The sequence below is a fragment of the Macrotis lagotis genome, chromosome 1 (assembly GCF_037893015.1).
Source record: "Macrotis lagotis isolate mMagLag1 chromosome 1, bilby.v1.9.chrom.fasta, whole genome shotgun sequence".
Taxonomy (NCBI): Eukaryota; Metazoa; Chordata; class Mammalia; order Peramelemorphia; family Peramelidae; genus Macrotis; species Macrotis lagotis.
The window spans coordinates 319,075,809-319,091,601 of NC_133658.1; the positions used below are offsets into that span (position 1 = coordinate 319,075,809).

A 15,793-nucleotide genomic window follows, 5' to 3' on the forward strand; every position below is an offset into this window, starting at 1 on the left:
GCTTCAATATGTTTCCATACCTTAGCATATTTCATTGTTCTATATATCAGAATTTCTAGTTTTCAGAATAGGTATGCATATGTGTTATGCATATGTGCATATATCAATTATTATATACCTATATAATTAGAAATAGCTCTATTCTATATGTATATTAGTGCTTGATTTTATAGCAGAACTTAAAATAAGTTTGAAAGAGGAATAAAATACTTCAAAAAATTTTGAACTCTAATTGAAAGGCACATGTTTTACTTTTTAAAAATGATTTCTAAAGTTTCTGTTTAACTTTCTTAACATGAAATTCTCTACAGAGTATATATATTAGAACTTTGTCATAGGATTAATATGTATACAACTAATTATCAAGTATTGAAAATAATTCTGTATACATGACTAGGAAATATCAACTAATAGTTCCAAGATGATACCTCATTCAATAAAAATATTTCAGCCTAGTGTTTTTTTTTTTTTTGGTAAGATGAGGAAAGTGTTGCAGGCATTTGATACAGCTGTAACTCAACTGTGAATGATATTTAAGTTAGAGAAAAATTTATCTTGGTTTGTAAGATTATAGAAAGAGTATGTTGTTTTCAAATAATCTAATTCAGATCCATAGCTTGATATCTTTTGATTCCAACCCAATAAAGTGCTGATTTAAAAGTAAATGAACTTTATTTGGTGACCATATTGATCAAGTTGTATTTATTATTCTCCTTTACTTTATTCAGAGATATTTAGGTGGTACAGTGCACAGAGTACTGGACTGGGAGTTAAGAAGACTCATCTTCCCAGGTTCAAATGTGACCTCAGACACATACTAGCTGTGTGACCCTGGGTATGTCATTTAACCCTATTTGCCTCAGTTTCCTCATTTGTAAAGTGAGCTAGTGAAGGAAATGGCAATCTTTAACAAGAAAACCCCAAATGAGGTTATGAAGAGTAAGATACAACTGAAAAAACTCAACAAAATTACTGTATTTGGTGAAATGGGAAGTAAGAGGTCACTGGTTATTTTTTTGTCTCTGGATAAAAAATTTGCCCTGATTTATGAAATTACTATTACTGAGAAAACTGGGTGATAAGGCATGATGATTGAATTAGTCAGAGGCAGTGGATTTGCCTGAGTTTAATGGAATCACTTAGGTTATCTTTTCATTTCCATTTACCCTATGTGAAACAGAACCTCTTTCTGCCTTGATTCCCCTCCTCAAACTCTTTCTTTTAATTAACTTGAATACTTTTCTTGAAAACAGTTGGCTATCAGAAGCCTAATCCCATGCATTCTGTAGCAAGGATGTCTTCTTCAACATCCTTGAGAAGTGACTAATAATGAGGGGGAAATCACTGCTTCTCAGCCAGCTTATTTCAGTCTGAAACAACTCTAATTTTGAAGAAATTTTTCTTTACATAGAACCAAAATCTACCTTTCTGAAATATCTGTCCATTCTTCCCTGGAACTAAGCAAAAAGAATCTATTTAATCACTCTTTTATGTGTTATTCTTTCAAATACTTCAAGATAACTTAGTTCCTTTAAATGTTCTCTTCCTCAGGCTATACATCCTAATTTCTTTAATAAATCCTTATATGGGATGATCTCCAATCCCCTCATCATTCTGGTTTCCTTCCTAATGATACTCCCTTCATTGTCTTTCTTAAAATGTGGTGCCCAAAACTGGACATGATACTTTAGGTTTATTTTATTTTGCAAGGCAAACGGGATTAAGTGGCTTGCCCAAGGCCACACAGCTAGGTCATTATTAAGTGTCTGAGAACAGATTTGAACCCAGGTACTCCTGACTCTAGGGCTGGTGCTTTATCTACTACACCACCTAGGCGCCCCTGAACATGATACTTTAAATATGATCTGGACAGCAAAGAAAACACCTCTTTCCTAAGTCTCTAAATAAATCCTGGGTGATATTAAATTTTTGACACCATGTCACATTGCAAATTCATCATTTTGATCTTATAATCCATTAAATTCTCCAGCTTCCCCCCCCAAAACTGTTTTCTAGTCATTCCTCTCCTCCCCATTCCTTATATTTTGAAGTTGATTATATGATGATGAATTATTATCTGATGGTAAATATTCCCTTGACTAGCAAAGACTTCTGCACATTGATGACCTTCTCATCCTGTGTAATTCTTAGTTGTGTCCTTCCACAAATTTGGAGGTATTTATACAATACACCAGAGCCTTTTCTCTAGGACTTTTAATATTTTATGCCTATACTAATGTGCAGTGCTCAAGCTGTATATCTGTTATCCCTTGATTTTTCCTCTCTGACCAGCCAATCTCCTTTTCTAGATATATTTGTAATTGATGGTATATTTTATGACAATTTTTAAAAAGTAGTACATTTCACAATAGAAATTTCCTAAAACAGTTTTATTTCTTATTTTTAACTTTGTTTACAGAATTGTAGTCATATATTTTGTTCTTCTGCCTTAGTTTTCATTATTTTGTACTATATCACGCAAGTCTTCCCTTGTTTCTTTGAATTCTTTATGTTTGTCATTCCTTATGGGGCACTAATGTTATACGAGATTCATTTACCACTTTGTTTAGTCATTTTGTAATCATTGGGCATATTTTATCCCATCAGGCAAATGTAAGCTCTCTGAGGATCTGTTGGTTGTTTTGTTCGTTTGTTTTGACTTTGTATCCCCAGGGTTTAGCACAGTGCTGTGCCTTGGCAGGTAAACATTTAATAAATATTTTTGAATTGAATTAAGTATTTTGTTCTCAGTTTTTTATTTCAAGTAATACTACCATAATTTTTTTAAGATGTCGACCTTTTCTTTCTCTTAGTAACTTTCTTGGAGTATAGTCCCAACCTTAAGACTTTTAAGTCAAATAATATAAACAACTTAGTATTTAAGCCATTGTTTGCTTTAAAATCATTATTCATAATAGGCCTGAATTTACTTGCACTCACTATTTTTCAATTTCAATTGCCCTTTGAATCACCAAAAACTCTGATGTTTCAGAAATTGTGATATTCCTATGTGATATTCATATCCAGTTAGCAGCTTTAGGAGATTATTAATATTATTAGCTTTTTGTCAGCAGAGAACAACTTGGAATTATTGAAAGTATGGTACAAGTTCTCAGAAACATCTTAACTCTTCTTAAAATTTGGGTCCAGTTATTTGTCCAGTCCTGTGAACTACCTCATTGGAGTGCCCATTCAAGTATCTGCCTAACTTTGTTCTATAGACATTATTTATCCATTTGTTTTATCCTGGGTGGATTACTAGGGCAGTGGCATGTAGCTCATTGAGAAGCTCATTGAGAAGGGCCTGTGACTTTTCTGAGACTGATATAATAAGCAAAATGTCATCACAAATAGCAATACTTTGAGGTCTTCATTATTGATTGTTAATGCTTTCCTGTTTAAATTTTTAATGACAGCAATCACCTTTGGCAAACATATTTCTCCTCGTTTTTTGCCTTGCTTAATATTTTTAGTCAAAAGATTGTCAAGCAAAATTATCTCTGTGGTTACATATCTGTCAAGGAATCTTGCAATCTTAAAAGATACATGAAAGTCACCTTTATTCTTAAGACTTAATTTGCCAAAATGCTTTTTTTGTTGTTGTTAAAAACCAAACAAACAAAAAGACAAACAAATCCCAACATTATTTCATCTTGTTTTCTCAACACCAGTGGAGGTATAAGACTGCCATAGTTGTGCTAACCTACCTGTTGCCTTTTCATCTCTTAATAGTGGATAGTATATCTTTCATAAAGTTTTTTAGAAATTAAAAAATGGGGGGCAGCTAGGTGGCGCAGTGGATTGAGCACCAGCTCTGGAGTCAGGAGTAACTGAGTTCAAATCTGACCTCAGACACTAAATAATTACCTAGCTGTGTGGCCTTGGGCAAGCCGCTTAACCCCATTTGCCTTGCAAAACCCTTAAAAAAAAGAGAGCTAGAAATTAAAAAATAGACAGATGGGTTGCGTAGTTTCTGAGATCTCCTAGTAATTTTTTTACCTGTGATTTTATACCTATTCTTTTGAAATCATTTCCTCCTTGAACTATCTTGAAATTGATCCTGGAATGCATTTAAAATTGTATTTTCTTTAAAATACTTATTTTGTATGTGTTTAGTTTCGCCATTTGCTCTCGAATTTTTTTTTTCATTCAATAATCATTTATCAATTATCTATCATGTACCCATACTATGTTGAGGGGGGGAGGCCTAGGGATAAACAGTCAAAAACAAAAGTCTATGTTTTTAAGTACCTTATTTTCTAATAGGGATGAATATAATTTACATATATGTATAAATAGAAAGCATATAATAACAAATATATCATAGGTAGCATTTTATGTTAGACACTGTGTTAAATCCTTTACAAATAGTCTAACATTTTATCCTCACAACTACCCTGGGAGGTATATGTTACTGTTAATTTCATTTTACAGGTGAAGAAACTAAGGCAAACAGAGGTTTAGTGGCTTGTCCAGGGTCATACAACTAATAAGTATATGAGGTATGATTTGAACCCAGATTTTCCTGAGTTCACACAAATTAAGTTTCGTGTAGGAGACACCAGCATCAGGGGGAAGGAGTTTCAGTAATACATTCTTTTAGGCAGTGGAATTGAAAATAAGCTTTGAATGGTGCTGGGAATTCTAAGATGTGGAGATGAAGAGGGAAACCAGTACAGCTTATAGAAAGGTAAAAAACAAAACAAAACCCTAAAACATGAAATGTATTGTTGAAGACACAGAGCAATGAGTGGGCCAGTTTGGCTAGTATGTACAATGCATGATGTTGGGGGAGTGAGAAGGAAGAATATATTGTAAACCTTGAAGAGTAGGCTAGAGTCAGATTGTGAAGGACTTCAATTGTGAAGAGAAATTTGCATTTTATTGGAAAGGAATAGACTGGAACCTTTGGAGCAGTTAAATGGTCTTTCACAGAGACCTCTCTCTTCTCAAATTCTTCTCATCTCATATCACCCTGACATCATTCCCACTGATCTCTTTTTTTATTTTTTTTTCCCACTGATCTCTTTTGTTCTAGTTTCTAGTTGCTAAAATCAACCCCCTCAATGCCCCATTAATCTTATCTTCTCCTGTCTTCTCTAATAGATAACTCCCATTCCCTCTTCCTCTAATCTTTGATCTTTTTCCCATCTATTGTCTACTTTGTTGCTGCCTCCAAACATACTTAATTATCCCCATCCTTTAGATAAACACTTTATATCCTACCATCTCTACTAGCTGTTGCCCTCTTCTCTACCTCTTTCCCTCCTCAGGTAAACTCCTTGCACTAGTCATCTAGACTGGGTATCCCCACTTTCTCTTCCCTCACTCTCTTCTAAACCTCCATCAATCTGATTTCCTGCCTCATCATTCAACTCAAACTGCTCTCTTCACAGTTTCTGCTGGTCCCTTAATTGCTAAGTCTGTTTTCAGTCTTCCTTCTTGACCACTGTGTTGTCTTTGCCACTGTTGACCACCTTCTCCTGGATATTCTCTTTGGGTTTTCTTGACATTGCTTTCTCTTGGTTATCCTCTAACCTGTTTGTTCTTACTCAAGTCTCCTTTCCTGGATTATTATCCATAATACAATGGATGTATTCCAAGACTGTCCTGAGTGCTCTTCTCTTTTTACTCTGAACTATCTCGGTTATCTCATCAGATCACCTGGATTCACTTATCATCTTAATATAGATGATTGAACTCTATTTTGTCAGTCTTAGTCTCTCTCCTGAACTTAGGTTCTACTTCATAAATTGTCTATTGGACATTTTGAACTGGTTGTTGCACAGCAACTCAAACTTATGTACCCATAACAAAATCTTTCCCACAAAATTCAAGCCTCTTCTGAACTATTACTGTAAAGGTCCCAATATCCATCCATTCATTTCAGTGCACAACCTCAGTGTCTTCCTCAAGTCTTCAATCTTTTTTTCTCTGATATCCAGTCATCTGTCATATCTTGTTTCTTTCTCCATAATATCATTTTATATGTTTTCTCTTCTCTACTCATATATCCATCACACTTTTTCAGGCTGCATTACTTCTCCTGTGAATTATATAGCAATAGCCACCTAATTGGTCTCCCTGCCTTAAGTCTCTCTCTCTCTCTGCTCTGATCCATCCTCCACTCAGTTGTTAAAGTGATGTTCTTATAGCGTAGGTCCAATGATGTCAGACTCATTAAATTCCAGTGATTCCCTGTTACCTGAAATTTCAATTATGAATATCTCTCACTGATATTTAAATCTATTCACAACTTGACCTCTTCCTATCTTTCCACTTTTCTTATTCCATTACTTCCATCCACATACTCTGTAAGTTGACCATACTGACCCAGTTGCTGTTCCTCACATGCAATACTTCATCTCCTGTCTCTGTGTGGTTGGCACTGGTTGTACTATACCAGGAATGCTCTCCCTTCTCATCTGTCTTTAATAATCACTAGTGTCCTTCAAGATTCAGCTCAATCACAACTTTTCTTCAAGCAACCTTTCCTAGTCTCCACAGTTGTCAGTGCCTTCTCTGTATCTCCTTTTATTGTATCTTGTATATCTATACATAGACATATATTCTTATATTATATATATATATATCTCATATATGTGTATTTAATAAATGCTTGATTTATTGGTTGAATGAGTGACATTGTCAGATAAAATGAATTGGAGAGGGGAGAGACTTAAAGTTTGATTTTCTTGAGTGCCATTCCCACTTTCTTGTATGATGCCTCAGGTGCTGATATGTTAGAAGCCCAAATTATGATGCTTATTTTTCCATTTATGATGAAGATAGAACATTTCTTTAGGAATTTTTAATTATTTGATCCTAAAAAGTTGAAGAAAAGAATGAACCATATGATGTTGGTGCCATCTTCCTCAATAGTATGAATGTATGTAATACTCATCAGTGTCCTTTGGCAGTTTGGGCCAATGATGTTACCTAGGTCAGAAGTTACTTGGATTACAGACATGAGGTAAGGAACATTGTTGTAACTGAATCTGAGTTCCTCATGCTCTTAGAATTGAGCATCTCTATTTGGGCTAGTGATGGGAGGACAGAAGCCCATTGCTATCTGAGATCCTGATTTATAAGTAATGTCAGTTCATACATAAATGAACTTAAATGTAATTTCTTCTGAATGAGGCATTAAATTCAGAAAGATCAGTTAGACAAAACCTGCCATTTGCCTTATGAATTAGTATTGAGTGACAGAGCTAATGTCTCTGGGTACAGTAAGTCAATCTAGAAAACAGCAAAGGAAATGATTGAGGTAGTAGAGCCTCAGGATCCTATAACTTTGAGGGCCTATTTTTTGTTGCAGAGGAACGATTGAGCCTGTATTCTTTCTTGAAAAACACTCAGAATCATAGAATTGGAAGGGATCTTAGAACCAAAAAACATCTAAGAATAACTATGTAAGACAATTTACCTTTTTTTTTTTGTCAAGGTAGTAGAATTAAGTGACTTGCCCAAGATCACATAGGTAATTATTATGTGTCTGAGGCTGAATTTGATTTCAGGTCCTCCTGATTCCAGGGCTAATACTCTATCCATTGAACCACCTAGTTCCCTCTGGCAACTTATTTTCAGTGCTGAATTTCATCAATATAAATCTCATTAGGAGACCAAGGGATGTACTATTGTGTTCTTGCCCACTGGATAGTTTAAAAAAAAGGATTCCTATATTCACTGGATCGTAGATTCAGAACTGGAAGGAATTTTAGGGAACATCTTTTTTTTTTTTTTAGATTTTTCAAGGCAATGGGGTTAAGTGGCTTGCCCAAGGCCACACAGCTAGGTAATTATTAAGTGTCTCAGGTCGGATTTGGGGAATATCTAATTTAATCCCTCCTTGTTTTTCAAATAAGGAAGCTGAAGCCCAGAGATGTTAAATGCCAGATCATACAGCTACTAAGTAATAGAAAGGGGATTTGAATCCAGGTTCTCGATTCAAAATTCAATATTTTCCCCTTTCCTTTATCACATTGTTTTCCAAGGGCCAATACATATGATCATTTCTTTCAAGATAAATGTTTTGGTTCTCTCCTGTGCCAAGCTGTGTATGCTTCTCCTGTGCTATCTCTCCCCATGCATTGTAGATCTTATGGTATCAAAATGTCCATCATTTGCCTCAAGACCCATAGCTAAAGAGAGGACCTTTTTGAGTAGAGCCTGCAATCTGACTTAGCAAGGCTAATGAGAAAAAAATGTACATTGTAGAGAAATTCAGTTAAATTCAACAATAAGAGTCTGCTTCATGAATGTCCCAAGTCTCAGTGCTTGGGAGGTAGAAATTTTTAAGAGTCAAGACATGTTCCCAAGGAACTTAGAAGATGTGGCATCTAAATTGGATCTTGAATGAAGGAAGAGACATCAACTGAAAGAGATGGGGTACTGTTGATGTTTCAGTCATGGACCATAGACATTAGGAGCATAGGAAGGTAGAAGGCCAGGAATGAGATAGAGAATAGTATGGTATTCTTAGGATAGCAGTTAGCCAACAAACATTTATGAAATTCTTAGTATGTGCTCTTTGATGAAGCCCTGAGGCACTGTGCTATGGGATGGGGCTTGCAAAGAAAGGCAAAAAACAAAAACAAAAACAAAACCCAGTTTCTTCTTTCAAGGACTGTATTTTCTAATGAGAGAAACAATGTGTAAATAGGTGATAGAAGCTGTATTCAGCAAGGTGAGAGTAAGCTGAAAGTGGAAAGCATTAGTAGCAAAAGGATCTGGGAAAGGTCTTCTTCAGAAAGTTGACTTTGAGTTGAGCCTTGACAGAAACCAGGGAAGCCAGAAGGCTGACATATGGGGGCAGACTATTCCAAGCATAGGGATGATGATAGCCATTGCAAAGACCTTTAGAGAAGTGTGTGTGAAGAACAAGTAGACCAATGTAGTTGGAACTTTAAATGTTAAAACAAAATAAGGAGATGTTGGAGCCACTGAGCAGGAGAGTGATATGGTTAAACCTATCATTAGAAAAATCATGGGCAGATGAGTAGAAAGAAATCAAGCAGAAAGACCAGATATAGAAGGCTTTTACAGTAGGTTAGAGGAGCCAGAACTAGGGCTGTGTATGAGTGAAGTATATAAGGGATGTAGTGAAGGTAGAAACAGCAAAATTTGGTAAATAGTCTGAATTTATAGGGATAAGGAGATGAGAATGAAGGATGTAAACCTAGGTTCTGGAAGAACAGTGGTGCCCTTGATAGTAAAAAGTAAAGTTCAGAAGAGGCAGGGAGGATTTGGGGGGAAATTTTGTTACTGTCATTAGGACAAATTTAGTTTTGGACAGGTTAAGTTTGCGATATCTATAGGGAAGAAAGGGTTTGAGATGTCAAAGCATTATTAGCATGTGTGACTAGGTCTCAGAAGAGAGAATCATCTGCAGAACTCTGAGTCTGTAGGAGATAATAAAGCCTGTTATGAGATAATAAAGTAAGATCGTATAAAGTGAAAAGAGAAGGGGGTCCAGGACAAATCCTTAGATGACATCCATGATTAATAGATATGACCTGGATGAAGATCCAGCAAAGAAAACTGAGAAGAAGCCATGGGATAGGAGACAGCAGTGTTACCAAAACCTAGAGAGGAAGAGTACACAGAAAGAGACAGTAATTTACAGTGTTAAGTGCTGAAGAGAGATCAAAGAATTGAGAAAAGGCTATTGGATTTTGCAATTAAGAGATCAAGGGAGTAGTTTCAGTTAAATGATGATGATGGAAGTCAGACTGCAGAGATTTTAGAAGAGAATGAGAAGGAAGAAGAGGCACCATTTGTTGATGCCTTTCCACATGGCTTGGGGATACAAAAGAGAGTAAAGATATAGAATGATAAGTAATGGGGATGGTAGGATCAAACGGTGATTTTAAGGATGGGGCCATAAGGGGCATGTTTGAGACAGTAGGGAAGAAGTTTTGAGTTAGAGACTGGTAAGACATAGTAATGATAATGGGGGCAATTTAAAGTTGGGAGGGGATGAGATCAAGAGTACATATAATGGTAGATAGAGCACTGGCCCTGGAGTCAGGAGTACCTGAGTTCAAATCCAGTCTCAGACACTTAATAATTACCTAGCTGTGTGGACTTGGGCAAGCCACTTAACCCCATTCACCTTGCAAACAAACAAAAAAAAAGAGTACATATAAGAGGGGTTTGCCTTGGGATGACAGGTCACCTTTTCATCTGAGACCAGAATGAAAGAAAAAATATAGTGTAATAATGTGGAGAGAAAGAGGAGTACAGAAAGGGAAACTCTATGGAAGGTCTCAAGTTTTTCAGTTAAGTATATACATGAAGACTCTCCCTTGAGAAAGTTAGTTTTGAGGAGAAAACATTTGAAATGGTTTCTATGGAATGAGTTAGGGAATCAATTTGAAAGAATTAAAATATTTATCTAGCTGCAATGAGGTCCCTATCAAAATTAGATAATATTTAGTGCATTCATTTAACACAGTGTCTTAATTTCTGCTAGCTTTTTTCAATAGCAAATGAATAGGAGAGAAGTTAGTGGGACTAATTCAGGGTTGGAACTTGTCAACATGTTACTGTTACTAGGACAAGGAAACAAGAATTGAAGATGGTGGAGAAAAGTTTGGAGCCAAGTATGTGAAGAACAGTAATATCAGATTAAGACTGGAAAGATGTTAGATGGTGAAAGGCCTCCAGCAGCAGAAAATACAAGGCAGAGATCTAGGTAGAAATACCTTGTTTGGGTTATTATAAAGAAAGCCTCAGTGATTGTGTCTGCCTAGGAAGAGAAGAATAGTGTAACGAGGGGCTATTATGAAGAGATGTGAAGAAAAGGTGTCTAGTGTGAGCAACACAGAAGTTCTGGCATTTGTATGAGGAATTGATGACTTATCAAGGTATCAAACTGTGTCTGCTTTTCTTTGGATTCTTTGATAGATCTATGATCTCAAGGTGAGCACTAACTCTGTTGAAATAATGGAATCCCATGGATTCCTCCCCAAGCCCTGCACTAGGGGAAGTCTATGGAGTTTGAGAGATTTTCCTCTAGATTTCTCTTTCTCTCTTCCTCAGCTGAACTTTTGTGTTGGAAGCACAGCAAAGGTGAAGGGTCATCGGATCCTAGATCTAGAGCTCGAAAAGTCTTTCAAAATCAATTTATCTAGGGATTCTTAACCTTTCTTTGAGGCATGGGCATGGGATACCAGTTAGGGCCCCTTCTAAGAAGTATTTTTAATGCATAAAAAAAGGCACAGGAGTACAAAGGAAACCAAAATAGTTTGGGTCCTGGGTTAAAGACTTTTGATCCTTGATCTAGTCCAATCCCCTCAGAAATAAGACTCTGGGAACCCAGTTTTGACTTATAATTTGCCTAAGACTGTACTGGAAGTAAATAAAATGAGGAGTTGAATCCAGGTGCCCTGACTCCAAAGCCAATCTGATTTCTACTCTACAACCTGTTTTTTGAGATGAGGACACCCTGATTTAAGAAGGGAATTTACAGGATCAAATAAGGAGCCCTTGATGAGGCAAGGATTTAGGCAAATGTGTGAGCACAAGTTTAACATAGTAGAAAGAGCATGGATCTGGAACTGGAAGACCTGAGTTCTGTCAAATGGACTGAACTGGCTTCTACCCTATTGATAGCTGGAGCTGATCAGAGCAGGTTAGAGACAGGAGAATCAGGAATTAAACAAAAGTTTAATTTCAAAGTGAAGGAAATTGCTTGCAAGCAAGGACACAAGCTCCAGGGCCCCACCCCTAATGAAAGTGGACCTGAGGCAGTGTGGAGAGATCTCAATACTTATATCAATGGCCACACAATGAACTGTAACTCTAACAATGAGGCTAACAGCACCAATGAGACAAGTTTGATTCATAGCAAGGCTTCATGACCAGAATACGGATATTTGTCTGAGCTTGTCTGGTGCTTGTGCAATCAGAGAACACCTGGTGCTGGTCAAAGCAATACAATAATTATGTGATTTTTGTCAGAGGATTGTTATGTCAAGAACAGGGCACAGCTTGCTTGCTGGGCCTTTGCTCTGGAAAAAAAAAGGCTATCTCTTAATATCTTGGCAATTCTAATCCCAAATCCTCTGTGAATCTCATTTAACTCATCTGATCAATAAAGTCCCCTATTAGGACTACAAGAAAGGTTGACTGAGCCAGGTTTCTAGAAGAGATGAAAGAGAGTTAGATAGACAGAGACAGAGAGATACAAACACAAAGAAGACAGAGACAAAAATAGAGACAGGGATATTTTAGTTTATTGACCTATCTCAGTGAAATGCCCTAATGTCTCTTGTTGCATTTGTTCTTTATAATACTCCTGGCTGGACAGTTCTCAGAGGTGAGCCTAAACCACCTTGCCAAGGCCCAAGAACCAAAAAAGGTCCTGCCTACAAGGTCTATTATGGTTTCCACTACCACCATGAATGAATAAATCATTTGTTAAGTGTTTACTATATGCAAAGTACTATAATGCTAGGGATGTACATAGAAGAAAACAGCAAGTTTCTGTCAGAGTTAAAATTTAATGGGGAAGATAACACAGATGAAAGGTAGTGGATGGAATGGCCCCATGTCCTTGAGGTGCAGTGGGAAACAAATATTAAGGGGTGGCTAGGTGGCGCAGTGGATAGAACACCAGCCTTGGTAGTACCTGGGTTCAAATCCGACCTTGGACACTTAATTTAGTGATTACCTAGCCATGTGGCCTTGGGCAAGCCACTTAACCCCATTGCCTTGAAAAACTCTAAAAATAAAAAAAAAGGGAAACAAATATTAATACATCTCTTTTCTAAAATGTCATTTTGACTGATAAAATTCTATCAGTTTCAGATGTTGAGCCATTTGACAGTACCAAGGACTTTGGTGACAAGACTTTTCTTTTCTGGATCTTCAACAGATGTAGCTCTAGTATTAGTAGGAGCAATTGTTAGGTTTCATTTTCACAGGAATTGTTTCCCAGGATGATACCCCATGAACCCTGGGCTGAGGAAACCTTGCAATTACCAAGGCTCTTGAGTTCAGGGTCCTGGTCTGCCTCCCTGATGGTTTGAGGGGAGATGGTGGTCAAGGTGAGTGTTGGTGACCTGAACTTCTTGGCATGTCTTTTATCTCTTCCCCCAGTTTGCTTTGCAGTTTCATCCAGGCTGGCTTGCCCACACTGTAAGGAGCAGTTGGTAGGAAGGGCTGATTCCTTCTACATTGGAGTTACCTCCCCAGATTTTGGCTGTGAGGGCTGGTATGGAAGCAAGACAAGATGGTCTGGGAATTGCTGTCACCCCCAGAGCTTATCTGCTTATTTGCCTACCAGTAATTGGTTTTTTTTTTTTTAGTTTTTTTGCAAGGCAAATGGGGTTAAGTGGCTTGCCCAAGGCTACACAGCTAGGTAATTATTAAGTGTCTGAGACGGGATTTGAACCCAGGTACTCCTGACTCCAGGGCTGGTGCTTTATCCACTGTGCCCTACCAGTAATTGTCCAGCAATTGTTGCTGGTGGTGATGAGGGAGGTGGGTCCTTTCTCCACAATGATTTATCAACTTAATGATAGCTCAGAGCTGGAAGCAGGTCTGGGTAGCTTGGGGAGGGGGCAATGGTGGGGGGAGTACACTCTCAAGGCTTTGGGTTCAGGGTCTTGTGCTCTTCTCCATCAGGATCTGAGGAGAAATGATGATCAAGCTCTTGGTGCTGGTGGACTTGCTTAGTACAGGACTGAGCACAAGTGGGTACTGCTTTTAAAGATGGTGATCCACATATTCAAGCATCTAGAAACATTGATTTTTCATTTGTAAGAAATCAGAGATATCTATCTAGGCTTTGTTCTATAGAGGATGAGGCTTAAGGCAAGCAGTGGTCCTTTCAAATAACAGAAAAAGCAAATTAAAAAGAAATTTGAGGACAGCTGAGACATTTCTAAACTATTTCACCATTTAAGAGTTTACTTGGAAATAAAATTTTCAAGGTACCTCAACCTGAGTAGGTTGTAAGTTATATAGTTAATTTTTGTAAGAGTTTTTCACTGTCTACCTCTTTCAGGATACCATTGCTAGGTGCTAGAGATACCTAGGACATGGGCCTAAAGGTCTTTATATTTGGGGACTTGGAAATTGTTGATTGGAGATATAAATTTACAAGTAACTATGGTTCCAGGAAGGAAAGAATTGAGTTAAACCCAAAGTAGAGACTGTGGGCAAAGTGCTCTAAGAGATTCTCCAGGTGAAAGATCACGGCTCCCATGTAATTTCTTCTCTCTCCTCTTACCCCATGTACCCACCAAACAAACAAACAAAACAAAACTCAAAAGCTGCTTTGGGTGAACAGAGCCCTGAGAGGGAGCAGACTCCACCCAGCCCTGGCCGGGTTCCCGGGGGTGGGCACCCACACAAACCCTGCAAGCCCCGGGTCCTGGACCCACGAGTCTGTGTGTGCGCACGGTGCATGCATGCCCTGCCCCTGGCTCCCCACGCGGGGTCTGGTCTCCCCTGCCTCCCGTCCCGGGCTCCTGCCGCCGGGTCTGCACTAAAGCGGCCCCAGCCCGACTCGCCTCCGTCTCAGTCCTTCCTCTGATCGTTAGTCGCTGGGCCGGGTTCTAGAGGCACAGACAGATGCACCCCAAAGAAGACAGACAAAAAGGGGGGGATGTTTAGCCGGCGCCCCCTCCTCTAGCCTGGCCCCCCCCCGCCCCCGGGCGGCCGCAACAAGCGGCGCGGGGTCCGCGGTCCCGGGCCCGGCTCCGAGCCGCGCGGCCCTCTCGCTGTCCACGGACGCACGCGCGGGGGCAAGCACGCGGCCTACGTGGGCCGGGGCTTCGGCTTTGGGCGCCCCGCTGGAGGGGCGGGGGACGCGCCGCGCCGGCGGGCCCGCTGCGGTCGGTCCGGGCCGGCCGGGCTGGGCCCGCTCGGCTAGTGCCTGGGCCGCGGCTGGTGCGAGCTCCGCGCTGCGCCGAGCCGGGCCGGGCCGGGCTGAGAGCGGGGCCGGGGCCAGGCGGGCGGGGCGGGGCCAGGAAGGCGGGGCGGGGCCAGGCGGGCGGGGCGGGGCGGGGCGGCCGAGGCCCTGCCAGGGCAACAGCGATGGGGAGGAGATTCTCGCGCTGCCTGTGCGGGCGGCGCCGTGGCTTAGTTGGTTAAAGCGCCTGTCTAGTAAACAGGAGATCCTGGGTTCGAATCCCAGCGGTGCCTGCGGACCCCCGCGTCCATTTTTTTCCTCTCCCGCACACACCGAGATTGGTTTTGTGCGGCTCGGAGCCGGGACCGCAGGGGCGGCCAGGTGCGAGTCGGGCTGGGGCTGCGTTTGGAGGCGCGGGGCCGGCTGCTCGGGCCGGGCTGCTCGGGCCGCGCTCCTATTAGCCGGCCGCATTCCGAGCCCGAAAGGGAGCCCGAACCTTGGGCCCGCGGGGATCCACGCGCCCCGAGTCCAGAACGCGGAGCCAAGGTGAGGGGGGTGCGGCTGGGGGGGAGGGGGTAGCTGCGCCCCTCGGGGCGGGGCCGAGGAGGTGGGGGGACACCGAGGGGCGGGAGGAGACGGTCCCCAAGTGCTGCTTCCAGGGGGGGAAGGGAAGACTCTTGGGGGGCTCCAAAGTGTGTGTGGCTCCTAAGGGGGTGGGGGAGAGGGCGAGAACTCGGGGGTTCTGGGGTGTCCGAGGATGGAGAACTGGGGGCCCGAGGAGGCTGGGAAGGGCTGAAATGGAAGAGAATTGGGGATCCAGGGCTCGGGAGGTTTTGGAGGGGCTCTGTGGGGGGCTTTGGGTAGAAGGGGTCAGAGCCTGGGGTTGGGAGGGAGATGGAGGCAATTTGGGACTAAATAGGCGAAAGG

General features: G+C 40.5%; 1 non-coding gene across 1 annotated transcript; it reads left to right on the top strand.

Moving 5' to 3' along the window:
* The first annotated feature begins 15,085 nt into the window (after positions 1–15,085).
* On the top strand, positions 15,086–15,159 carry TRNAT-AGU (transfer RNA threonine (anticodon AGU)). The gene has a single exon. It is a non-coding gene; the product is annotated as a tRNA-Thr (tRNA).
* The last annotated feature ends 634 nt before the right edge of the window (positions 15,160–15,793 follow it).